Raw genomic sequence first — 23045 nt, forward strand, 5'->3', positions numbered from 1 at the left:
CAACGTCTGCACTACTGGGACTGCTGGGGAGGAAGGAGGAAATAGGTCAGTTGGCCCATGGCGGATCCTGACCCTCGCTGTGGTGAAAGGGGAAGGGAAGGTGTGTGTCGCCCACGCTCGCTTCGGTTCCACCCGAAGGGGAACCACAGCGCACTTCCCCAACTCCACTGCGCGTCACGAGAGAACACTGTTCAGCTCCGCCCACTTTCTACGCCTATCGCGTATCCGGCGCTAGGACCCCGCGACCCTCAACGCGTCCCTGCACCGCCCCCTCGAGCAAGGGCCTGGTCCGCTATTGGCGCTAGCAGGCCGCGATCCCCGCCTCCGTCCCCTCCGTCACTGTCAAGATGGCGCCGGTCGCAGCGGCGGCGGCCGCGGCGGCTGGAGCCAGAGCAGGAGGCGGAGGCAGCGGCGGCTGCGAGGGGAGGGGGAGTCCCGTCTGACTGAGACGGCAGGCCTGGGCGGGCGGGGGTGCCGCGCAGGGCGGAGCGCCGCTGGGGATGAGCTAAGCGGGTTCGGAGCGCCGCGGCATTCAGCCCCTCGTGTCCCGCCACCGCTGAGTGGACGCCGCACCGCTCTACAAGCTCGACCCGCTTCTCGAGCGGGAGCCAGCGGTGAGGTGAGTGCGGGGGCGGCGGCGCGGACAGCGGTGGCATGTGGAGCTGTCACTGCCCGGAGCGGTGACAGCCGTGGGCACGGGAGCGGGGCCGGCTGGGCTCGGAGATGTGGCGTGGATGGCCGCGACCTCCGCTCGGGGGCTTCTCGGAGCCTGGCTGTCCTTCGCTAGCTGGGTCGGCTCCGGGTGGCGCGGTGGTGCTGAGAGAAGCACCCGCGCCGCTGCGTCGGCAGCTGGGGGTCTCCTCTGTTTTCGTTCGGGATTTTCTATTCCGGGCTGGCCTGGGGCTCCTGTTGGGGGATGGGGGCGGGGGCGGTGAGAGGGGAGGTCCTGGAACTGGGATTTTGACAAGCTCGTTACGTAAGACGGAGGTGGCCTCACGGAATCCCACCTGCTCGACGTTTTAAACAGGCGGCAGCTGGAGCCTGGCGGGCCCCCAGAGGCCCGATTTTCCTCGCGGGGGTCTGCCTAGCCTACCTCGGCCAACGTGAGCCTGCTCACGGTCCAAGTTGGCCGGTTTGGGGTTTTTCCCCCAGTCTTTTTTTGGGGGGGGGTGCGGGGAGGTGATAAACAATTCCTGGTCGCCACCATTCCCTTTGAAGTTTACCGCTTTCTAGGGGGAGGAGGGGAAAAAAAGCTTGTGACCTAAAACTGGGTCGCAGCAACGACTTTTCATTATCATGCTTTTAAATGACAGATGCACTGAAAGATTTTTGTTATTGTTCCAGTGTGCTTTTAATTCAAACGTATGGTCACGCCTGGAGCCGTAGAGAAGGGTTTTTGTCTCATAGGACAGTTATTTCTTGTTTGCAACAGCAGGATAGGCATCAGTCAACAGGCACGTATTTATCTGGGAAGAAAACGCGTGTCAGCTAGCTAGAGACCCGTAAGGGCAGGAATTGTACTACTCCGTGAATATGTTATTCTTTAAAATATTATCCGTTAATGACAATAATAATCCAAGTTTAAAAGAAGCAATTTTACAAGATTACAAGCTGTTGTTTGGTGTACATAGTCTCTCTCTATTTTCTGCTTGCCCTGGTCTACCTTTTCTCTCCTGTTGGGGGAAGGAGGCGGAGACACCTGTGAACAGCGTAGCCCAGGTTACATTAATCTATTGTAGTGCATTTGAGATTATTGTAAAAAGTAGTCTCTGGGGGACCTAAGATTGGGTAATATATAAGGACTCTTGGGCAAGTTATACAGTTTTATGTTTAGATACTAGGCTTTCTGCTTTTGAAAATCTAAGTATACAAGATTTCTGAGATATTTGCACCCCTTTTGAACTTGTAATTAAACAAAAAATTGTTATTAGGCCTTTTTTGTGGGAACTTTGTTTTGTTTTGGCCAGAATTAAACATTTTGGGTAGCTTTTACCTCATTTTCACATTTTCTCTTTTTGAACTGCAGCTCTCAGTAGGTGTCCAGAATAGCGTATATTATCATCATCGTCATCATTATATTACTGTATGTTACATAATTTTCTTTTTCTGAATGATTAAGCATAGACTTAACTTCATTGTAGAATTTTATAAGAATGTATTTGTTAGGAAAGTCAATTGCTCTTGACAGTAGTCCAGTACTGGGAATAAATAATAAGTAAAATTTGGCCTCAGTTTTAAATTTATGTACACAAAGTTACACTTTTGAAAATTGGTTAAGCAGTATAAATTTTATGTTTGTGCAAGAGAGCCAAGAAGCTGATGCTGATTTGTTCTGAACTTTTCCACATGAGTTACCACTGGTTTAAATAGTTATTGATTCTTAAGCTCATGGAGCTGTTGACCTATTTATGGCAACTCGAATAAAATTTGGAGTAATTGAGAGGCTGTGAAAAGAAAGAGATAGAGTGCATGACATTTTCTAATTCGTTCAAAAAGTAATAAAAATATGGAAGAATTATAAAAGAAAGATATTTTTTCATTGAGTGATACTAGTTAACGCTATCTTTTGTTTGCAGAATTTTTCAAATCATACTACTTATGTGCTTAGATTAAGCACCAATACAGAGATGTTTGATATATTACAAATATTATATCTTATTTATTCCTATTTAAATTGATGGTTCATTATTAATAAGTGGAAAAAGAAGTGGCTGTAGCAGACAGAAGTAACTGTAGCAGAGAAATTAACTTGTTATTCTTTTCCTCTCTGATATCAGAGAATTATTTTGTGGGAATTTTTCCTTGTTCCTACCAAATGTGGAAGAAGAAAATGAAGAAAAGTCAATAAAAATTTCTTTCTTGTTTGTTCAGTGTCCTATTGATTATTGCTTAGTATAAATTGTGGGGGCAAGTCAAGTACTCCATGCTTTATTACTGTGTATCATAATTATCACTTTGAATTCTAAAATAGCAATGTAGAGCTTTATATATAAGAAGGGATTAATTATATAATATGTTACTATAATAGTGAAAAATCTGTAAGTTAAAATGCCATATACTAGAGGATTAGTAAAATTAATGGCAGTTAATCTGTGTGATAAATGCAATTATTAAAAGTCGTATTTTTTTAAAAATTTACTAACATGAGAAAGCACAACATAATCTTGAGAGAAAAATAGGAATAGAAATTACTATGTTATTATTTTTTATATATCATAGATATGGCAAAATGATTTTCAGGAAATGCATACAATATTAAAAGACATTATCTCTGGGTGATAGGATTTTAGGTAATTTCTATTTTAATGTTTGCATTTTGTTCTCGCTTCTGAATAGTATTACTCTAATAATCACTAAAATGAAACTAATATATTTTCAAGAGTCCTAGGAGAAAATCCTGAAAATCCCATATAACCACTGCCCCAATAGAGACTACCTTGTACCTCATTATTAGCAAACTAACTTAAAATATGGTGTTTATGCAACACACACAATAATGGAAACAGCTAGTAATACAGGTGAAGGCATTCTCTTAGCTACCAGCACCAGCCTGATAACAGTTTTCCATATATGGATGCTCCTATTACTGCACATTGTTACCCTCCAACCTTTTTTCTGTTTGTGTCTTAACCCTCACTATTCTGTGTTGCCAGTGCCACCAACTGATGAACAGTTTGACTCAAGTCTTTTCTTCATTACCGCATCAGTCAGTAGGCAGCGGGTTTTCGAATGTTTATGAGGTACCAGGTACTTTGGTAGTCTTTGAGAATACCAAGGTGAATGAATGAAACATGGTTTCTGACCTCAAACACTGGTAGAGAAAACCCTGTCTTTTCTTTCTGGTTCATCAGTGCATATAGTGTGCTCTGCTTTTTCTGTCTCACTGCCTGGCTCGTCAGGCAGTATCTTTTTTCCTGGTGATTACATCCTCTTTTTAACTTTCTTTATGGGAAAATATGTTTTGCGTTCCAGACAACCAATTTACAAGTAAATTTTTGGAATGTTACTTGATTGTATATTGGGAAATCGTAAGTTTAGAAGGACTCCACATATGTTTATCTATGGCTGCTGTTATTTGTTAAAGTATGTGACAATTTCTTGGGACTTTCTTTTTGCTTCCTTTTCAAAACCACAAACAAGTAGAAAGCAGCAGAAAAAAAGAGGTAGAAAGATATTAAGGGAATTTTCCTGCTAGTGCTATATGTACTTCATTTTCATTGAGAATAGTGAGTCATCAAAATGTAAGAAATACTGTTTCTGGTATGTTTAGTTTGCCTCTTTTGAGCCATATAAAAATGCATTTTCCTTATGTATGTTAAAGTGTATATACATACATACACTCCCAGTTTAGCTGTTGGCATTTCCAAATAAAAGCTGAAATATGGAGATTGGAAATTTGTTACATTTATTTTTGTTAAAATACTGTTTTATAGGGGAGACATTTTGATTTTGAAAAGTTTAAAAAATACAGAAAATTCCCCAAAGTAGTGGACAACACACATACTCACCATAGAAAATTTGACATCTCTTTCATTTTTGCTTGAGATACACATTTAATATAAAAGAACTGTGTGTTCTTTTTCTAAAGAACACACTAAATTCTAATATTTCAGTGTAGAACTTTATACTTTACCTGAATATTGCTGATGAAAGGTCTCTTCTTTTCTCCCCAATTTCATCCTCTTTCTTTCTCTCCTTGTCTCCCCTCCCAGAGGCCGTTGTTGTGATGAATTTGATGCATATTCTTCCAGTTTACCTTTCAATAAACTGTGTGTGTGTGTGTGTGTGTGTGTGTGTGTGTGTGTGTGTGTAGTACATGACATTGTTTTTGATGCTTTTGAAGAGTGTGGACTTTGGAGCCGTAACTTTTTAGGCTGAATCTTGACTCTGTGACTTAATAGTTTTGTGACCTAAGGCAAGTTTAAAAATTTTTTTCTATGCCTCAGTGTCTGCATCTATCAAATCTAGATAATAGAAATATTTACCTCATAAGGTTGTAAAATTTAAATGAGGTGCTTTTTAATTTTATATTTAAGCTGCTTAAAACTGCCCTGGTAAATTTAGCCAGCTATTAATACAATTGTGTCATGGTATACACACTTTGAAACTTGCTTTCTTTATTTTACTTTTTTCCCCCTCAGTTCCTGTTGGCACTATAGGTCTAGTTCATTTGTTTTTGACTGGTTTGTAGTGTTCCATTGAATAAATGTACTGGAGTTGGTCATTTCTTCTATTGATAAACATTTAGAGTGTTTTCATTTTTTATCTATTATTAATAGTGCCTCATGAAATCCTTGTATCTCTTCAAGCAACATACCAGAGTTTCTCCAGGTCATATACCTGATTGTCAAATTGCCTGGTCTTAGAATATACATTTTTCCCCCTTTCCGCCATGTTTATAGAATACTGACGGTTTCTATTTGTCCATATCCTTACCAATAGTTGGTATTGTCAGACTCTTGGACTTTTCCAATCTGATTGGTGTGACATGGCATTTCATTTGTATTCTATTTCATCTTTTCTTATGGTTGGGTATTTTTGGTTATCTCTTCAGTGATTTGCCTGTATCTATCCTTCACACATTTTCTACTGGACTTTTTGTTACTGCTTTGTAAGAGTTATTTTTAATATAGTCAAGATAGTTACAAATGTTAGTGAAGTGTTTTGTTTTGTTTTTTTGGAGTTTCCAAATCTCTCGAACAGTGCCCGTTATGAACCCAAGTTGTGAATTTTGAATTTTAATATACTGTTATTAGTGAACTCCCAATGTGCTTTCTTAAAATACATATGGTTATATTCCTCTCCTTCTGAGACTATGAGGAAATGTCTCAGTAATGTACAAGTGAATATATTTTGAGTAGAACTACTTAAACTTGGTGGACTTCAAAAGCCAGGTGGAATTTTTATTAGTAATAATTAGTACCACAATTTTTATTCTAAAGTTTGAGTGGCTTCCTACTTAGAGTTTTCTGCTCCTAAAGTGCTTTATCAACTAAGGAATAAAAACATGTACATATGAAATGACTTTAGGCACTTTCATATACTATATTATAAACTGTTCATCGACGTTGAGATTGCTTTACGTAGTACCAACTGTATTTCTCATTTTGTCCAACCCACTTAGACATGACTTAAAGGACCAAAATCAGTCTGGTTAAGGCAATTACTTCCCTGCTATTATTATTAATTAATTTAAATAAACTTTTAATTTTATCAGTAGGGTAACTTTCCATTTACAGAGAAGCTTCAGGGGGTTACCACACTCCCCACACCCAGTTTCCCGTATTGCTAACATCCGACATTTCTGTGTTACACTTGTCACAGTTAAGGAACCAACACTGGAACATTGCTATTAACCAAAGTCCATTATTTATTATTCAGACTTCATTAGTTTTTACCTAATGTCCTTTTTCAGTTCCGGAATCCCATCCAGATGTTTCCTTTGGCTCCTCTGGGCTATGACAGCTTCTCAGATTTTCCTTGCTTTTGATGACCTTGCCTGTTTTGAGGATTATGGGTCAAGTATTCTGTAGAATGTCTCTCAATTTGGGTTTGTCTGATGTTCTTGTAATAAGACTAGAGTTATGGGTTTGTGGGAGGATGACTGCAGAGATAAAGTGCCATTCTCATGTCATATCAAGGGTACCTATATCAGTATGACTTATCACTGGTGTTTTTACCCTTGTTCACCTGGCTGAGGTGCTGCTTGCCAGGTTTCCCTACTGTAAAGTTTTTCCATATGCTACTTTTTAGGAACAAGTAACTAAGAGCAGACCATACTCAATGGGAAAGTTAAGGTGGGAAATTAAGCTCAAGCTCCTCCAGGGGTGAGTATCTACAAAATTATTTGGAATTCTTCTTTAGATGTTCTTTTTCTCCCCCATTTTTTAATTTTATCATTTTTATCAGTGTGGACTCATGGATATTCATTTCTAAATTTGAGTTATACTCCTATACTGTATTCTGCTGCTCAAGTTATTCCACCTCTTTCTGGTTGGTTCCTGTAACCAACAGGACAGAAACCATTGTTGTTGTTTTGAGCCCTTTTGTACTTTCTGGCACTACAAAATTCTCCAGGCTAATCTTTTATATTCCCTGCCCCAGCCCTATAATCAATCATTTATTTAAGGATCCTTGGTTACTTTTATTAGAGAAGGGTATTAGAAACCAAGATTTGGGCACTGGGTATGCTCATTGCTGTTGGGATATCGTTACTTTTAGACCTCAGTGTACAGATCTAGGATATATATGTATGTATACTAACCCATGTACACAAATATATAACTTTTTTTTACATATGTACATCTGTATCTATATGAAGCTAAGCATAAGTTCATACTAGTATCTTTTTGACTCTACTTCAGTACCACATGGTTCATCCTAGCCTTACCCCCTTGCTTATTTGTGACCTTATTCTCCAGAAATGAAGAACCTGGTTTTCACCATCCGCTGTCACTTACTTGTTTGTTCAGTCTCATTATACATGTATAGTTTCATAATTGTTAATCATATCCCAGTGAGAAATGACTTTACCAACTAGTGAAGTTTTATCCTTGTTTTTTTTTTTTTTCCTTAAATCCTTTTGTCTTTTAGAGTTCCTAGTCAAAATACTGTTTTCAAAGTTACTTAGGTCAGAACTTTTCAGGACCTTCTTTTCTCTGTTCTACATATTTTAGTTTTGCTTTTTATAGGCTGATCTAAATTACATAGTAATTCTATATATAACTTATCAAAAATTTCCCTTACTTATTAAAGAACCTTAACTCTTTTTTTTTCCTCTCTGACTTTTGTGGCCAGAAAAATTCTCTTTTATGAAAGTAACACTTCCTGAGGCTTAGTCAGAACAGTACTCTTTCTTTTGGTTATTGGTTGATATATTTATGATTTGGACTCAGAGTTAGCACAACTTCAAATATCTTCAATAGTACATTTTGAAAAATTCAGTTCAGTGGAGCATTAAGATCCTTGCAAGTAAATAAATATATAATAATATGAGTGCTCAGAATTTACCTGTATTCTTATAATAATTTTTACATGGATTAGCTCATTTAATTCCCTCAAGAAGACTGTGAGGTAAGTACTTTTTTATTTTGCTCCTTTAAAAGATGAGGAGATTAGGACACTGAGAGATTTAGCAACTTGTCCAGGGTCACATAGCTAGTAAATGGCAGGGCTGCAGTTTGTATGCAGCCAGTCTGATTGTGGAGCCTACACACTCAATCACTTTGCTGATTATCTCTAAATAAACAAGAAAAGTTGAAAGTATCATTAGCGTTACAAAGAAAGTAAAACATGATGATGTGAGAGAATGATTGAGAGGGTCCTTAGGGTACTTCTTAGGGAAGCCCTCTCTTAGTAGATGATATTTGACAGATGAAAAAGAGCTTAATGTGAAGAGCTGAGGAAAGCATGACTCTTCGGGGAGAACATCAAGTGCAAAGCCTTGCCATATAAAGGAGTTTGAAATAAGAACAGAAAGGCGCCCAGTATGGCTGTGTGTAGTGAGCTTGAGGACCTGTGTCATTACTTATAGGAGAGGTTCCATGTAGTAAGTCATTTAGTGCTCAAAGTAACCCACTGCCTCAAATTTATAGATTAGAAAATTGATAGTCTACATTGGTTCAAATTACATCTTTTCTGTACTCTACTCTTCATCCCACTGCAGTCTAATTTCTACTTCTTACATCACTAAACTTGCTCTTGCTAAAGTCACCAAGGAGAGTAATGCTGTTGGTCACTTTCTCAGAAGCTCAACCCCCTGACTGCCACTTCTGTTAATGCTGCCCTCTTCTGTTAATCCTGGAGCTTCTCAGTGTGTTGATCATTCCCTCTGAGGGTTTGCCTTCCTCTGCCTGTCCCAAAGAAGTGGTGGTCCCAGGGTTAGTCAGCTGCTCTTAGCCTTTACAGTAAGCAAGCCACAGTTATCCCTGTGGTTTCAGTTACCATGTAACTGCCAGTTACCCACCAAGCTAGTTTTCCAGTATTAATATTGTTCCAAAGCATCAGAGATTCTTATCTAACTGCTTATGTATCTTCACTTCAAACTCCATTTGTCCAAACTGTACTTACTTACCTGTCTAAAGTTTTTCTTTGATCTATTGTTTTTCAGAAACGTCTTGACTATTGACTTCATCATCCAAGAAACTTGGGAGTCTTTCATGTTTCCTCCTTTCTCTCGTTGCATCCATTCATGTACTATGCATTCTGCTGATTTTACCACCTAAATATTTTTTCAATCAATCATTGCCCTAGTATTCCTGTTCTACCACTGTCTTATTAGGAACTGCTTCTTTACCTTCTCACTGGTTGTCCTGTCTTTGGTTTTATATCTGTGAAATTCATGTCAGAATTGCCAGACTAGTAGATCTAAAACACAGTTAGAAAATTCTTGTTTAACATCCGATTGTCAACTGAATAAAGGTTGAACTCTTTAGCAGGTCATCAAGTCTCATCATGATTTGAGACTGGTTCTCTAATCTTACCGGAGAAGGCAGTGGCACCCCACTCCAGTACTCTTGCCTGGAAAATCCCATGGATGGAGGAGCCTGGTAGGCTGCAGTCCATGGGGTTGCTAAGAGTCAGAGACGACTGAGCGACTTCACTTTCACTTTTCACTTTCATGCATTGGAGAAGGTAATGGCACCCCACTCCAGTGTTCTTGCCTGGAGAATCCCAGGGACGGGGGAGCCTGGTGGGCTGCTGTCCATGGGGTTGCCCAGAGTTGGACACTACTGAAGCGACTTAGCAGCAGCAGCAGCTCTAATCTTAACTCTTTAAATTTCTGCTTTCCATTTTCCACTCAGCTGTATAAAACTGCCTTTTGAAGATTCCTTGAATATACATGCTATTTCTGAATTGTTTGCCATTGCTTATTAGTCCTTCTGCTTGGAATGACTTCATTTTCTTCTTCCCTTTTCTTTTTGCCTCTCTAACTCCTCTGAATCTTTTAAAACTCAGAGTAGGCTTTACTTCTTCTGGAAAGCCTTCTCAGACCCATGCTCTTTTTTAAAAAAAATTTTATTGGTATATAATTGATTTACAATTTTGTGTTAGTTTCTGCTGTAGAGCAAAGTAAATCACTTATACATATAGCCACTCTTTTTAAGATTCTTTTCCTGTATAGGTCTGTTATTGAATCGAGTTCCCTATGTAGGGACCTATGTAGGACCCTAAGTAGGTCCTTGTTAGTTATTTTGTTTATAGTAGTATGTGTATGTCACTCCCAATCTCCTGATTTATCCCTTTCCCCCTTTCCTTCTTGGTAACCATAAGTTTGTTTTCTATATCTGTGACTTTGTTTTGCAAATAAGTTTATTTCTATCGTTCTTGAGTCCACATATAAGCAATATCGTATGATATTTCTTTCTCTGACTTCACTTAGTACAGTAATCTCAAGGTCCATCCATGTTGCTGCAAATGGCATTATTTCATTCTTTTTTATGGCTGAGTAATATTCTATTGTTATGTAAGTATCACATCTTTATCCATTCATCTGCTGATAGGCATTTAGGTTACTTGCATGTCTTGGCTATTGTAAATAGTGTTGCTATGAACTTTGAGCTATGTATCTTTTCAAATTAGACTTTCTTCCAGGTGTATGCCCAGGAACAGGATTACTGGATCACATGGTAGTTCTATTTTTAGTTTCTTAGGAAATCTCCATACCGTTCTTGATAGTGGCTGGACAAATTTATAGTCCCAACAGTATAGGAGGGCTCCCTTTTCACTATACCCTCTCCAGCATTTATTGTTTGTAAACTTTTTGATGATGACCATTCTGACTGATGTGAGGTGATACTTCATTGTAGTTTTGATTTGCATTTCTCTGGTAATTAGGTATGTAGAGCATTTTTTTTTTTTCATGTGCTTTTTGGCCATCTGAATGTTGTCTTTGGAGAAATGTCTATTTCAATCTTATGCCCTTTTTTTTTTTTTTTTTTTTTTTTTTTACATAGAGCTGGATGAGCTGCTTATGTATTTTGGAGATTAATAACCTTGTCGGTTGCTTTGTTTGCAAATATTTTCTCCCATTCTGTGGGTTGTCAGGCTCATACTCTCGTCTGGATTATCAAGTTCCTTCTGAAATAATCTGTTAGTAACTGTGTTATATCTCAAGCAAATATAACAGCTTCTTGCACAGAGAAGACACTCAGTTAAGAATTTAATGAATGAATTATTTTAGTATTGGAGAGGCAGTATAAAGTAGTTGATCTAGACCCAAACTGTTTCAGATTAAAACCTGGCTTTGCTATTTGACTACCTACTATGTGTCTGTACCTCAGTTTCTTTCCTTTTGTAAAGTGAGGGTAATTATTCATAAGATTGTTGTGAAACTTAAATTTGCTACTGCAGGTAAAGCATTTAGAACAGTGCCTGGCACTTGTTTAGTGTTCACTAAATAATCTGTTATAGTCATTGCTGCTCTTCGAATGTTTTAATTTATGTATTCAAGTCCCCCCACTATCCTAGAATTATCAAATGAATGAACAAACCATGTAATCCTGGTTTTTAAAATGAAAGATAAATTCCTAGCTTTTGAGAACGTTTTGGCAAGCTGACCGTTAGTCTTTCTATTAGCTCTAGCATTTGGTGTTCTGTCACAGATTTTAAATTGGCGTTAATAATAATCAGCATTTCGTAATTGTTCTATTTCATTAGTTATTTAAATTCAAGCACACTTTTTTTTAAACTTATTAATAATTATTTTACACTTAATCTTCATATAGACTGTTCTGTAGCATTAACCAGCCTCTCCTATTATGGATTAAGGTGTGAGCGTGGTAGCTCTGCTGATACTGTGCTTTTTCTTAATTTGGGAGTTAAACTGAAGTATGTTGCAGAGAAAGATTGAACAACAGGGCAGAATGGGGAAATTGGCAAAATTCCCACTTCAGAGTCAAACGTGCAGAGTATTCCTTCATTACTAGACTTCAATTCTCAGAATATTGGAAATCATAATCAAATGTCAGTAAGTACAGTCTGGAAGCAGTATAAGTCATTAAAAATGATCGATACCTCTTCCTGCTTCCATTATTGTAAACAATTGGGATTTGTTTACTTAAAATCTTTTTTATGGCAGTCACTGTTTAATTTTTCATAAGCTTTTTCTTTTACTCTAATGTCTCATTTTCTTCTCAGTACCCAGAACTGTCTATGTAATCTTGGCAGATTTGATAGAAGTACTGGTTGTTTTGGTTTCTTTTTATTTCTGAACTTTCTATTATGTTTGTAGATTTTCCCCATCTTGCTAAATCTTGATTATGTGAAACTAGTCAGTTTTTCTTATAAATATTTGCTTTGAACAGTAGAAGTTACCAGTATTCATTCTTTTTTGTTTCCCCTTTTTTAATTTGGCGGATAATTGCTTTACAATATTATGTTGGCTTCTGCCATATATGAACATGAATCAGCCACAGGTATACATATGTCTTCTCACTCCTTCATTATCCCTTTGAAAATTGTTTCTAAACAAACTCTTTTTTTTTTTTAATCTGAGTTGCTAAAGGAATCTTCTTACTGATAAACTAATTTCAAAGAAAAATACTAGTTTTTTTTTTTTTAGAAGTTAATGGCATATAATAACTGTGCTCCTGACTGTTCTAGTTCCTTTTTTATTATTTTTTAAGATCACTGTCTTCTGCCACTGAGCATTATAGATGGATGGGGAAAATGGTATACTGATACTTAGGCTTGTTAGATAGGACTGGCTATTATCATCACCAGACATATTCCCATCCCCTTTTTGGTCAGAATTGTAGTAAGTGGTATTATTTCTCTTTATAAAATAATTTGTTTTAATAAGCTCTAAGATACTCCCTCTTAATCTTTTTTTTTCCCTGAACTTTGAAATAGAATTTTCTTCATACTGACCACTGTGCTGAAGTTGGATTTATAGGTTGTTGTTTGAGCCTGTTGCGGTTGGTGAATATTTTTCATTTTCTTATGCTGAGAAATGCCTGAAGATACCAGTGTAACAGCCATTTTTAACAAGGTTGTTGTTTTTTTTTTTTTCCTCCTGTGGTTAACTGTCATTTTGGTATTCCTGCTTGACCTCTTCTTTTTCAAGGTTTTAAAAGAAAATTTCTTTTCTTTGTAAATATTAGAAACCAAATTCAAACTAATTTACTTGAAAAGGAAATTAGTGCTGATAGCAAGGATACTAGGGCTTTCACAGGACTTTCAAGGTAGAAGTATTAAGTATTAATATTACAACCAGGCTTTTGTGAGGGGGAGAGGACTCAGAAATTGGAAACTCACCAGTAACTTAGAAAGCTGTTTTCTCCCCACCCTGGGGCAGCATGATCTCTTCTGCTTCCCCCAGCTTATCTGCTTCATTTTTCTGTCTCTGCATGTTGTCTTTTACCACTGCGCATGGCTGAGCGAGTCCTCTAACTCTTAAATTCGTATATTCACTCATGGTTCTGTGATCCCATTCTAAACCCTGGGAAAAAGTCCAGTTTGAGGCAGATGTCTGTGTCTGGTCCAATCAGCTGTGGCTGATGAAACCAAGATTTCAGAGAACGTTTCAGTCCTCATTTTTATAGTAGAGGAGTAGATGCAGGGCATAGAACTCTCAGGGAAGAGGGATGTAGGTTCATGGATATCCAAAAACGTGGTGATTGCAAAGGAATAGTAAATAATGTGAAATAAAATTAAGGTTTTTTTGAAATAAAAAAGAGACAACTCATTAGCTTTATGTAGTAGAAAAGAACTTAAAAGTTATTTCATCCCAATCCATATTGTGAAAGCTATCAAAATATCTCCCCCTTTCAAAATAGGAACCAGTGGAACTGATGTTTTTAGTTTCTGCATACAGAATTTGAAGTTTGAATCATGCTATTTCCTGAACACAAATAGTCTTATATTAATATTTTTATTAACACAGTGTGTCATTTTCTATTCAACAAGTGTTTACTGACTGCCTGTCCTTTTTCAGGGACTGTGCTAAAACAGATAATTACAGAGATAAAGACGTAACGTTGCCTGCCTTCTCTCAATTTCTAATCTAGTTGAGTAGATGTTCAAAGAAACAATGATAGTATTAATGTGATAATTATAATACAGATATGTACAGGATGGTCTTGAAGTGTAAGAGAATGATAGTCTCTCCTAGGGAGCAGGATTAGGAAAGGCTTAAAAGAGCAGGTCTCACATAGTACACAGGAGCTGGCTGTCTGAACAGGAAAAACTGAATTTACAAAGGTCGTGTGGAGTTTGGTATAGCTGAAGTGAATTTTACAGCATTCAGTTTAATGCAGCTGAAATGAAAACTTATTTTTTCATATCTATCCTTCAGTTTGGTTCAGTTGCTCAGTCGTGTCCGACTCTTTGCAACCCCGTGAATCGCAGCACCCCAGGCCTCCCTGTCCATCACCAACTCCTGGAGTTCACTCAAGCTCACGTCCATCGAGTCGGTGATGCCGTCCAGCCATCTCATCCTCTGTTGTCCCCTTCTCCTCCTGCCCCCGATCCCTCCCAGCGTCAGAGTCTTTTCCAGTGAGTCAGCTCTTCGCATGAGGTGGCCAAAGTACTGGAGTTTTAGCTTTAGCATCATTCCCTCCAAGGAACACCCAGGGCTGATCTCCTTTACAACGGACTGGTTGGATCTCCTTGCAGTCCAAGGGACTCGAAAGAGTCTTCTCCAACACCACAGTTCAAAAGCATCAAGTCTTCGGTGCTCAGCTTCACAGTCCAACTCTCACATCCATACATGAACACTGGAAAAACCATAGCCTTGACTAGACAGACCTTTGTTGGCAAAGTAATGTCTCTGCTTTTTAATATGCTATCTAGGTTGGTCATAACTTTCCTTCCAAGGAGTAAGCGTCTTTTAATTTCCTGGCTGCAGTCACCATCTGCAGTGATTTTGGAGCCCAAAAAAACAAAGTCTGACACTGTTTGCACTGTTTACCCGTCTGTTTCCCATGAAGTGATGGGACCAGATGCCATGATCTTAGTCTTCTGAATGTTGAGCTTTAAGCCTTCACTTGATAGTAAATACTTCTTTTTTAAAAGGAAGATTGTAGATTTTTAGAATAATCAAATTCTGAATTTGTATTGTAATGTCAGTTTTGGAAATGAGCTTTTACTGATCGCTTTCAGCCTCTTTTATCAAATTTTTTTAAGAGTGGTTGGTTGATTAGTTTACTTACATACTGATTTTTTTTTCCTCTTCAAGCATAGAACTTTATACAGTGGATGACTGAAATGCAATGGCTTATAAAACTTACGAAGATCACAGTTTTTATAAAAGTAAACAGTGAAAACAATGCATAGCACAAGCCTAGTATAATTTTAAAAGATAAAGCTCTGAGAATGACCTATGTCAGCACTGAAATTTTGTAATTTTAAAGGAAAAAGCATACACACAATATTTTTATAAAATATTTTACATCAGTTGTTTTTCTCCTGTGGTGTTTGTACCTACCTTTAAGCAAAAGTAGTGTCAGCAGTTGGCAGGACACTTTTTGCTTCATTACACTGATCAGTTGGTTAACACGTTTACTTCTCTTTTCAATTCCTTTATCCACTCATTCATGACTCCTATACCACGCCTATCACAGACAACCAACCAACCAAAAAAAAAAAAAAGAAAAACCAAATTCACAGGTCCATAGTTGACTGTTCTGAGAAGTGACTAATACAGGTGAAAAAGAGAGAAAAGATAGTTGTGGCGAGAACAGTAATGGTGGCTGGGTGTGTTTTGAGTATAAAGTTTATTTTCCTGTAGCAAGCTCAAAATTTTGTGACCTGTCACCCAGATCACAAATTGTAACTGTTTCTCATCCCCTTCTACAAATTCTTCAGTTTGCCTTTTGTCACTTTTATCCTTCGAAGGAAGTGATGAGCAAAGAAAAGGCAATATGACTCTTACTCGTTGCTCCTTTTGTTTGGAATACTCTTCTCTCTTCTATTACCCTACTCATATTTCAACATTTAGATGATAGCTCTTTTCTGACTCTGGAAGCCTAAACTATGTGTCCTTGTACTTTCTGTGATTACTTCTGTGATAGAAGTACTTCTTGTCACTTACAGTAGTCGTCTGTTTGTCTGTCTGCCTTCTCAAACTCCTGTAAGGCAGGGCCATAAATTATTTGTCTTTGTGTTCCCAGTGCCTGGTACAGAGCCTGGCATATGGTAAGATTACCATTTGGGGGTTCTTGTTTGCCAACTACAGAAATCAACTTTGGTTAAAAAGAATTTATTGGAAGGATATTAGTTAGCTTACAGAAGTGACTGAAAGACTGGAGAACCAGACTCTGAGAACAAATAGGAAACCAACTAACCAACCTCAAGGCTGGACTGTGGCCAAAGTTATGCCAGGGAAATGTCCTTTTCCTGTTTAAGACACCATTGACTCCTCCACAGGATATTGGGTGCCATTGTTGGAACACCACCACTGGATACTGTATGTCACTGCCCTAAGAATGACTTTTAAACTCTCCAATTTTAGCTCTATATTCACATTCTGTGTGAAAGCATCTAATTGTCCAGTCTATGTACCTGGTCCCTAAATAGGGAAACAAGTTATCTGGTGGTCTTGGCTTTCATGGTTGACTCTAGGGCTTTTAAGACACACAGTGGCAGATTCTTTTAATATAGTAAAGGAGTTCTTATGCTGGATGGTCAAAAATAGAACTGACACATGTCCTTTTCAATAAACACTTGGTAGTATTTATTAGTTGAATGATGAAGAGCATCCATCATAATTTCCTGTCTCTAAACCTTTACATCATCAAGCCTTGAAGTGACTTTGATTCTACTTTTATAATTCAGAACAAACTCAGTTCCAAGACATATAGATAAGCAATATCAGCAAAGTTTTGATTTCTTAAAATGAAGATACCTCATATTTAAGTAAAATTACTCAATTAAACTTTTTTTTGCCATACCCTAAGCACATGTTCATTTGCTTGTATGATAAACTAACATTAGAGGTAGGATTTGACCTTCTGCAAACTGACTCCAGAGCACTTAGCTGCTCTTTTTATAGTGTTGGTATAGCAGTGACTTAATTGAAACAAAACTACAATAAACTTATGTTGAGTAAGCCAAAAGTTCTTTTGGGTTTTTTTCTATAACATGTTATGGAAAACCCCAAGCGAACATTTTGACCAAGCCAGTATTGCTAAATTCAGACTAAAATTGAGGAAAGTAGGGAAAACCACTAGACCATTCAGGTTTGACCTAAAAACAAAGAGATTCAAGGGATTAGATCTGATAGAGTGCCTGAAGAACTATGGACAGAGGTTCGTGACACTGTACAGGAGGCAGTGATCAAGACCATCCCCAAGATAAAGAAAGGCAAAAAATCAAAATGGCTGTCTGAGGAGACCTTACAAAAAGCTGAGAGAAGAGAAGCTAAAGGCAAAGGAGAAAAGGAAAGATACCCATTTGAATGCAGAGTTCCAAAGAACAGCAAGGAGAGATAAGAAAGCCTTCCTCAGCGATCAATGCAAAGAAATAGAGGAAAACAATGAAATGGGAAAGACTAGAGATCTCTTCAAGAAAATTAGAGATACCAAGGAAACATTTCATGTAAAGATGGGCTCGATAAAGGACAGAAATGGTATGGACCTAACAGAAGCAGAAGATATTAAGAAAAGGTGGCAAGAATAAACAGAAGAACTATGCAAAAAAGATCTTAATGACCCAGATAATCACAATGGTGTGGTCACTCACCTAGAGCCAGACATCCTGGAATGCAAAGACAAGTGGGCTTTAGGAAGCATCACTATGAAAAAAGCTAGTGGAGGTGCTGACATTCCAATTGAGCTATTTCAAATCCTAAAAGATGATGCTGTGAAAATGCTGCACTCAATATGCCAGCAAATTTGGGAAACTCAGCAGTAGCCACAGGACTGGAAAAGGTGAGTGTTCATTGCAGTCCCAAAGAAAGGCAATACGAAAGAACATTCAAACTTAGCGCACAATTGTACTCATCTCACACGCTAGCAAAGTAATGTTAACTTCATGCATCACTTCATGGCAAATAAATGAGGAAACAGTGGAAACAGTGAGAGACTTTAATTTTGGGGGCTCCACAATCACTGCAGATGGTGACTGCAGCCATGAAATTAAAAGATGCTTGCTCCTTGGAAGAAAAGCTATGACCAACCTAGACAGCGTATGAAAAAGCAGAGATACTACTTTGCCAACAAAGTCCATCTAGTCAAAGCTATGGTTTTTCCAGTAGTCATGTATAGATTGAGAGCTGGGCTATAAAGAAGGCTGAGTGCTGAAGAATTTGATGTTTTTTAACTGTGGTGTTGGAGAAGACTCTTGAGAGTCCCTTGGACTGCATGGAGATCCAACCAGTCAATCCTAAAGGAAATCAGTCCTGAATATTCATTGGAAGGACTGATGCTGAAGCTGAAGTTCCAATACTTTGGCCACCTGCTGCAAAGAACTGACTCATTGGAAAAGACCCTGATGCTGGGAAAGATTGAAGGCAGGAGGAGAAGGGGATGACAGAGGATGAGATGGTTGGATGGCATCACCCACTCAATGGACATGAGTTTGAGCATGCTCCGGGAGTTGGTGATGGACAGGGAAGCCTGGCATGCTGCAGTCCATGGGTTGCAAAGAGTCGGACACAACTGAGCAACTGAACTGACTATTTTAGAGAGATCAGAGAAATGTTTCTGCTTGCAAAAAAAGCAAGTTTTTATTTCTCAGCCATCTTACTCAAATATAAGGTGTTAGTACAGTCACTTTGGAACACTGTCATTATGTACCAAAGTTGGGTATACGTTTATCCTATAACCTACCACCTTTGTTTGTAGGTATATTTGGAAAATAATTTGTATATGGCTTTATAATTATTTGTAATAGCCTGTCTTTGGAAATAATCTAGATGTCTGTTAACAGTGGAATGGATACATAAAATTATGATATTCTCAATGAAAAACTATACAGAACTGAAAAGGAACAAACTACTGCTACATATATGAGTATGACTGAATATCAGAAACAGTGTAGAGTGAAAAAAACTGGACCAAAAGAATACATCCTGTATGAATCCTTCCACCTTCCATTTATATAAAATTCAGAAATAGACAAAAATAATTCAGTGCTAGAAGTCAAAACAGTGGTTCTTTTTGGGAGGACCGAAGGGGAATTCGGGACTTCCAGTTACTGGCACTGTTCTGTTTCTTAAAGGTATATATAATGGTACTGTTGTGTTCACTTTCCTGCAGTTCTGGTTTTCTATATGTACGTTATGCTTTAATTAAAAATTAAAAGTGAATAAAACCCACCTGAAACAGACTTGTGTATGGATTAGCTTGGGGAGCATGGCTCAGTGACCCCCTTAAAGTTGTATGTAAACTTCTATCTGAATATCTATCTAAATAAGTATGTGTAGTTTAAGACAGAGAAGATTCATAGCACTAGTCAGATTCTCAAGGAGGTACATTATCCAAAAAAAAAAGTTAAGAACCCACATTGCCAGAGCCCACATATTCAGAAGAATCATTGTTAAACATTTGTATGGGAAGCTTGTTTTTGTAGAGAAATCCTTGTCTCTATGATTAGACATAATCATAGAGATCTGTTTTGGACCCCATCCTCTCATACTTTCTCAAGGCTTTTACAGTTATCTTTTTCTTCTTCATCTCCTTTTCCTGTCTCTGCTGGATATGCTCTCGGCATACCCCCTTAATTTTGTTCATTTCTTTAGAAAAGTCTGTGGTTGGTTCCATGTCTTCTGAAATTACCACGCCACTTTCCTGCTTCCCTCTATATCAAAACTCCGGCGAAGGTTTATATATACTTCCTCACTCTCCATTCTCTACTCAGCTCATTCTAGTTGGGCTGTCTTCTTACTAAAACTTTACTGACGTGAGTCTTCTCAAGGTCACAATGATTTGGGTTTTGCTAGGAAAAAAGAGACTGAAAGTGTCAGTCGCTCAGTTGTGTCTGACTTTTTGTGACCCTGTGGACTATAGCCCATCAGGCTCCTCTCTCCATCGCATTCTTCAGGCATTAATACTGGAGTGGGTTGTCATTCCCTTCTCCAGGGGATCTTCCTAACCCAGGGTTGGAACCCAGGTTTCCTGCATTGCAGGCAGGTTCTTTACCATCTGAGCCACCAGTACCACCCAAGTTTTGCTGAAACCAGTGGCTAAATATCTCTTTGGGAGGAAGTGTGGCAAGGAAGCCTCAGTTATAGAGAATTGATTTAATCATATTTCTGACTACATGGTACTCTTTTGTCCTTGACTGTATGGGGTCCTGTTTTAATTTTATCTTCCTTTATCCTCCATCTTTGCTCCCATTCCCTTTCCCCCACAGATATCTACTTTAACATGTTTACCTAGCATGCCATCCTGGGCTTCTCTGTTGGCTCATTGATAAAGAATCCACCTCCCAGTGCAGGAGACACAGATTCGACCAGCTGGCATCTGGGAAGACTATTCCAGGCAGAGAAAGCAGGAAGGATAAAAGGGTCCTGAGGCTGGAACTCAACTGATTTATTCAAGGATCAGCAAGAAGATTGGCATGTTACCTCTACGTGTGCTTTCTCAGAGATTTTTAGTATGCTAAACTCGTTCTATTACATCAGGAATTACTCCTACCATTTTACTCTGTGTTTTCTATTTACACTAATTTCTTTTCTTTCTCTTTTCCAATTTTTGAGGATAAATAATTTTTTTGGTGCCAGTTTGAGAATTATGTTTTCTATTTTTATTCTTTATTCTTCTAGTGGTTACCCTTTACTTTTATTCTTATTTATATTTGGTGGTGTTGTTCAGTCACTAAATCCTGTTCTATATTTATATTTGTCAAATTTTTAAACTTATTGATTATATGTATCTTCACCCCTAAATAAGGCATGTATTTTAGTAGGCCCTCTTCTCTCTCCCCATCATGTTAACATTCTCGTCTTTTAATATTCAAGATTATTATGGTATATTTTTTTTCTCCTTCTTTTTCTACCTTCATTCTCTCTCCCCACTTCCATTGTTTAACAAGAGTGAATCTTTTAAGTTTTGGGTTTTGTTTTTTTTTCATACCATGAGGCACGTGGAATCTTCCCAGACCGGGGATCAAACCAGCACGCTCTGCATTGGGAGCACTGAGTCTTAAGCACTAGACTGCCATGGAAGTCCCCTTTAAGTTATTTACTCACTTTTTCTTGCCATATCTTATGGAGCTGCCTAGATTTATAACATCTGGACCAATATTTTGATTTTTTTTGTTTAGCAGTTTTTGTGGTAAACTATCTGAGTTCTTATATTCCTAAGAATGTCTTTATTTCATCCTTGTGTTTAAATAATAGTTTAAAAAAGTCAGACAAGACTGAGTGACAGACACACTTTCACTTAGTTATATATTCAATTTCATTTTTTAAATGAAAATTTAAAAAATATTAAAAGTAAAATTTTAATTTTAATTTTTAACATTTAATTAAATTTTAATTAAATTAAAAATTTTAAATTTTAATTAAATTTTTAATTAAAATTAAAAATATTACATTTACATACATTATTACTGTCAATAATTAGAAACCTATAATTTTTTTTTCTTGTAGGTGAGCTACTTTTAGAGGGGGGGGAATTTTTAGAATTTTCTCTTTGAGATGTTCTAAGATTTCTTTATAAAGTGTCTAGGTATTTTTTATTATATATCAAACTGACATATCTTTAATTTTTGGAAATTATTGGTCATTATTTCTCATTATTCCTCATTTCTGTTTCTTTCTCACCTTCTGAAAGCCTGTTATTTAGATATCAACTCTGTTTTTCCTAGCATCCATATATGTTCACAACTAACTCTTCACAACTAATTCTTTTATTTTTTCCCTTTAATTATACTTTATTTTTTAAAATAGTTAAAAATAATAGTTTTAGACACAGCAAAATTGAGCAGAAATTGTAGAGAGTGTCTATGTACACCTTCCACCAACAAATACAGCTTTTCCCACTATCAACATACCACACCAGAGCAATGCATTTGTTATAACCCATGAACCTAAGCTGACACATCATTATCACCAAAGTTCATAGATTACAGTAGGGTTCACTCTTTGTGTTGTACCTTCCGTGGGTTTTAACAAATGTATAATGACATGTATGTGCCGTTATATATCATACAGGATAGTTTCACTGCCTTAAAATCCTCTGTGCTCAGGCTGTTTATCCTTTCTTCCTAACTTGCTGGCAACTGGTGATCTTTTTACTGTTTTGTAAAAAGTTTTACTGTCATAGTTTTGTCTTTTCCAGAATGTCATATAGTTGAAATTATACAGCACATAGCCTTTTTAGATTGGCTTTTTTCACATAGTAATATGAAGGTAAGGTTCTTCATGTCTTTTCATGGTTTGATAGCTCATTTCATTTTAGCACTGAAAAATATTCCGTTGTCTGGATGTACTAGTTAATTAATCCATTCGCCTGCTGAAAGACATTTTAGTTCCTTTCAACTGTGGCAATTACGAATAAAGCTGCTGTACAAATCACAGACAGGTTTTTGAGTTTACACGTTTTCAACTCATTTGGGTAAGTACTGAGTGTGGTTGCTGGATCATATGGTAAGAGTATGCTTAGTTTGGTAAGAAATTGCCAAACTGTCCCCCAGAGTGACTATATGATTTATCTTCCATTTTCACCAGCGGTGAATGAGTTTCTGCTGCCCCACATTCTTGCCATCATTTGGTGTTGTCAGTGTCCTAGATTTTGGCCATTTTAATAGGAGTGTGGTGATTTTTTATTGTTATTTTACTTTGCATTTTCCTAATGATATATGATGTTGAATATCTTTTCAGATGCTTACTTGCCACATGTATGTTGTCTTTAGTGAAGTGTCTGTTCAGGTCTTTTGCCCATTTTTTAATTGGTTGATTGATTTTCTTATTGTTTAGTTTCAAGTGTTCCTTGTATATTTTGGGAAAGACTCCTATGTCAGATCTTTTGCAAATGTTTCCTTTGTGGGTTGTCCTCTTATTCTTTAAAGCTTCTATATTTTTAAACTTTTATGATATATATTTTTAATTGCTTTATGCCTTCTTAATATCTTATTCTGATCATCTGTTCACTGATTTC

At 37.5% G+C, this 23045-nt stretch overlaps 1 protein-coding gene across 6 annotated transcripts in view; it reads left to right on the forward strand.

The window, feature by feature from the left end:
- Positions 1-454: 454 nt before the first annotated feature.
- DENND4A (DENN domain containing 4A) overlaps positions 455-23045 on the forward strand; it is a 124844-nt gene continuing 102253 nt past the window's right edge. For 2 of the 6 annotated variants that reach the window (XM_044925411.2, XM_025296299.3), the window contains exon 1: positions 455-619. The gene's annotated coding sequence lies outside the window, so the exon portion shown is untranslated. Of the gene's footprint in view, positions 620-6753; positions 6828-23045 lie in introns of all 6 variants that reach the window. The other 4 variants (XM_044925412.2, XM_044925413.2, XM_025296298.3 and 1 more) reach the window with 3 other exon arrangements.

This window comes from Bubalus bubalis, chromosome 11 (assembly GCF_019923935.1).
Source record: "Bubalus bubalis isolate 160015118507 breed Murrah chromosome 11, NDDB_SH_1, whole genome shotgun sequence".
In the NCBI taxonomy this organism is placed as follows: Eukaryota; Metazoa; Chordata; class Mammalia; order Artiodactyla; family Bovidae; genus Bubalus; species Bubalus bubalis.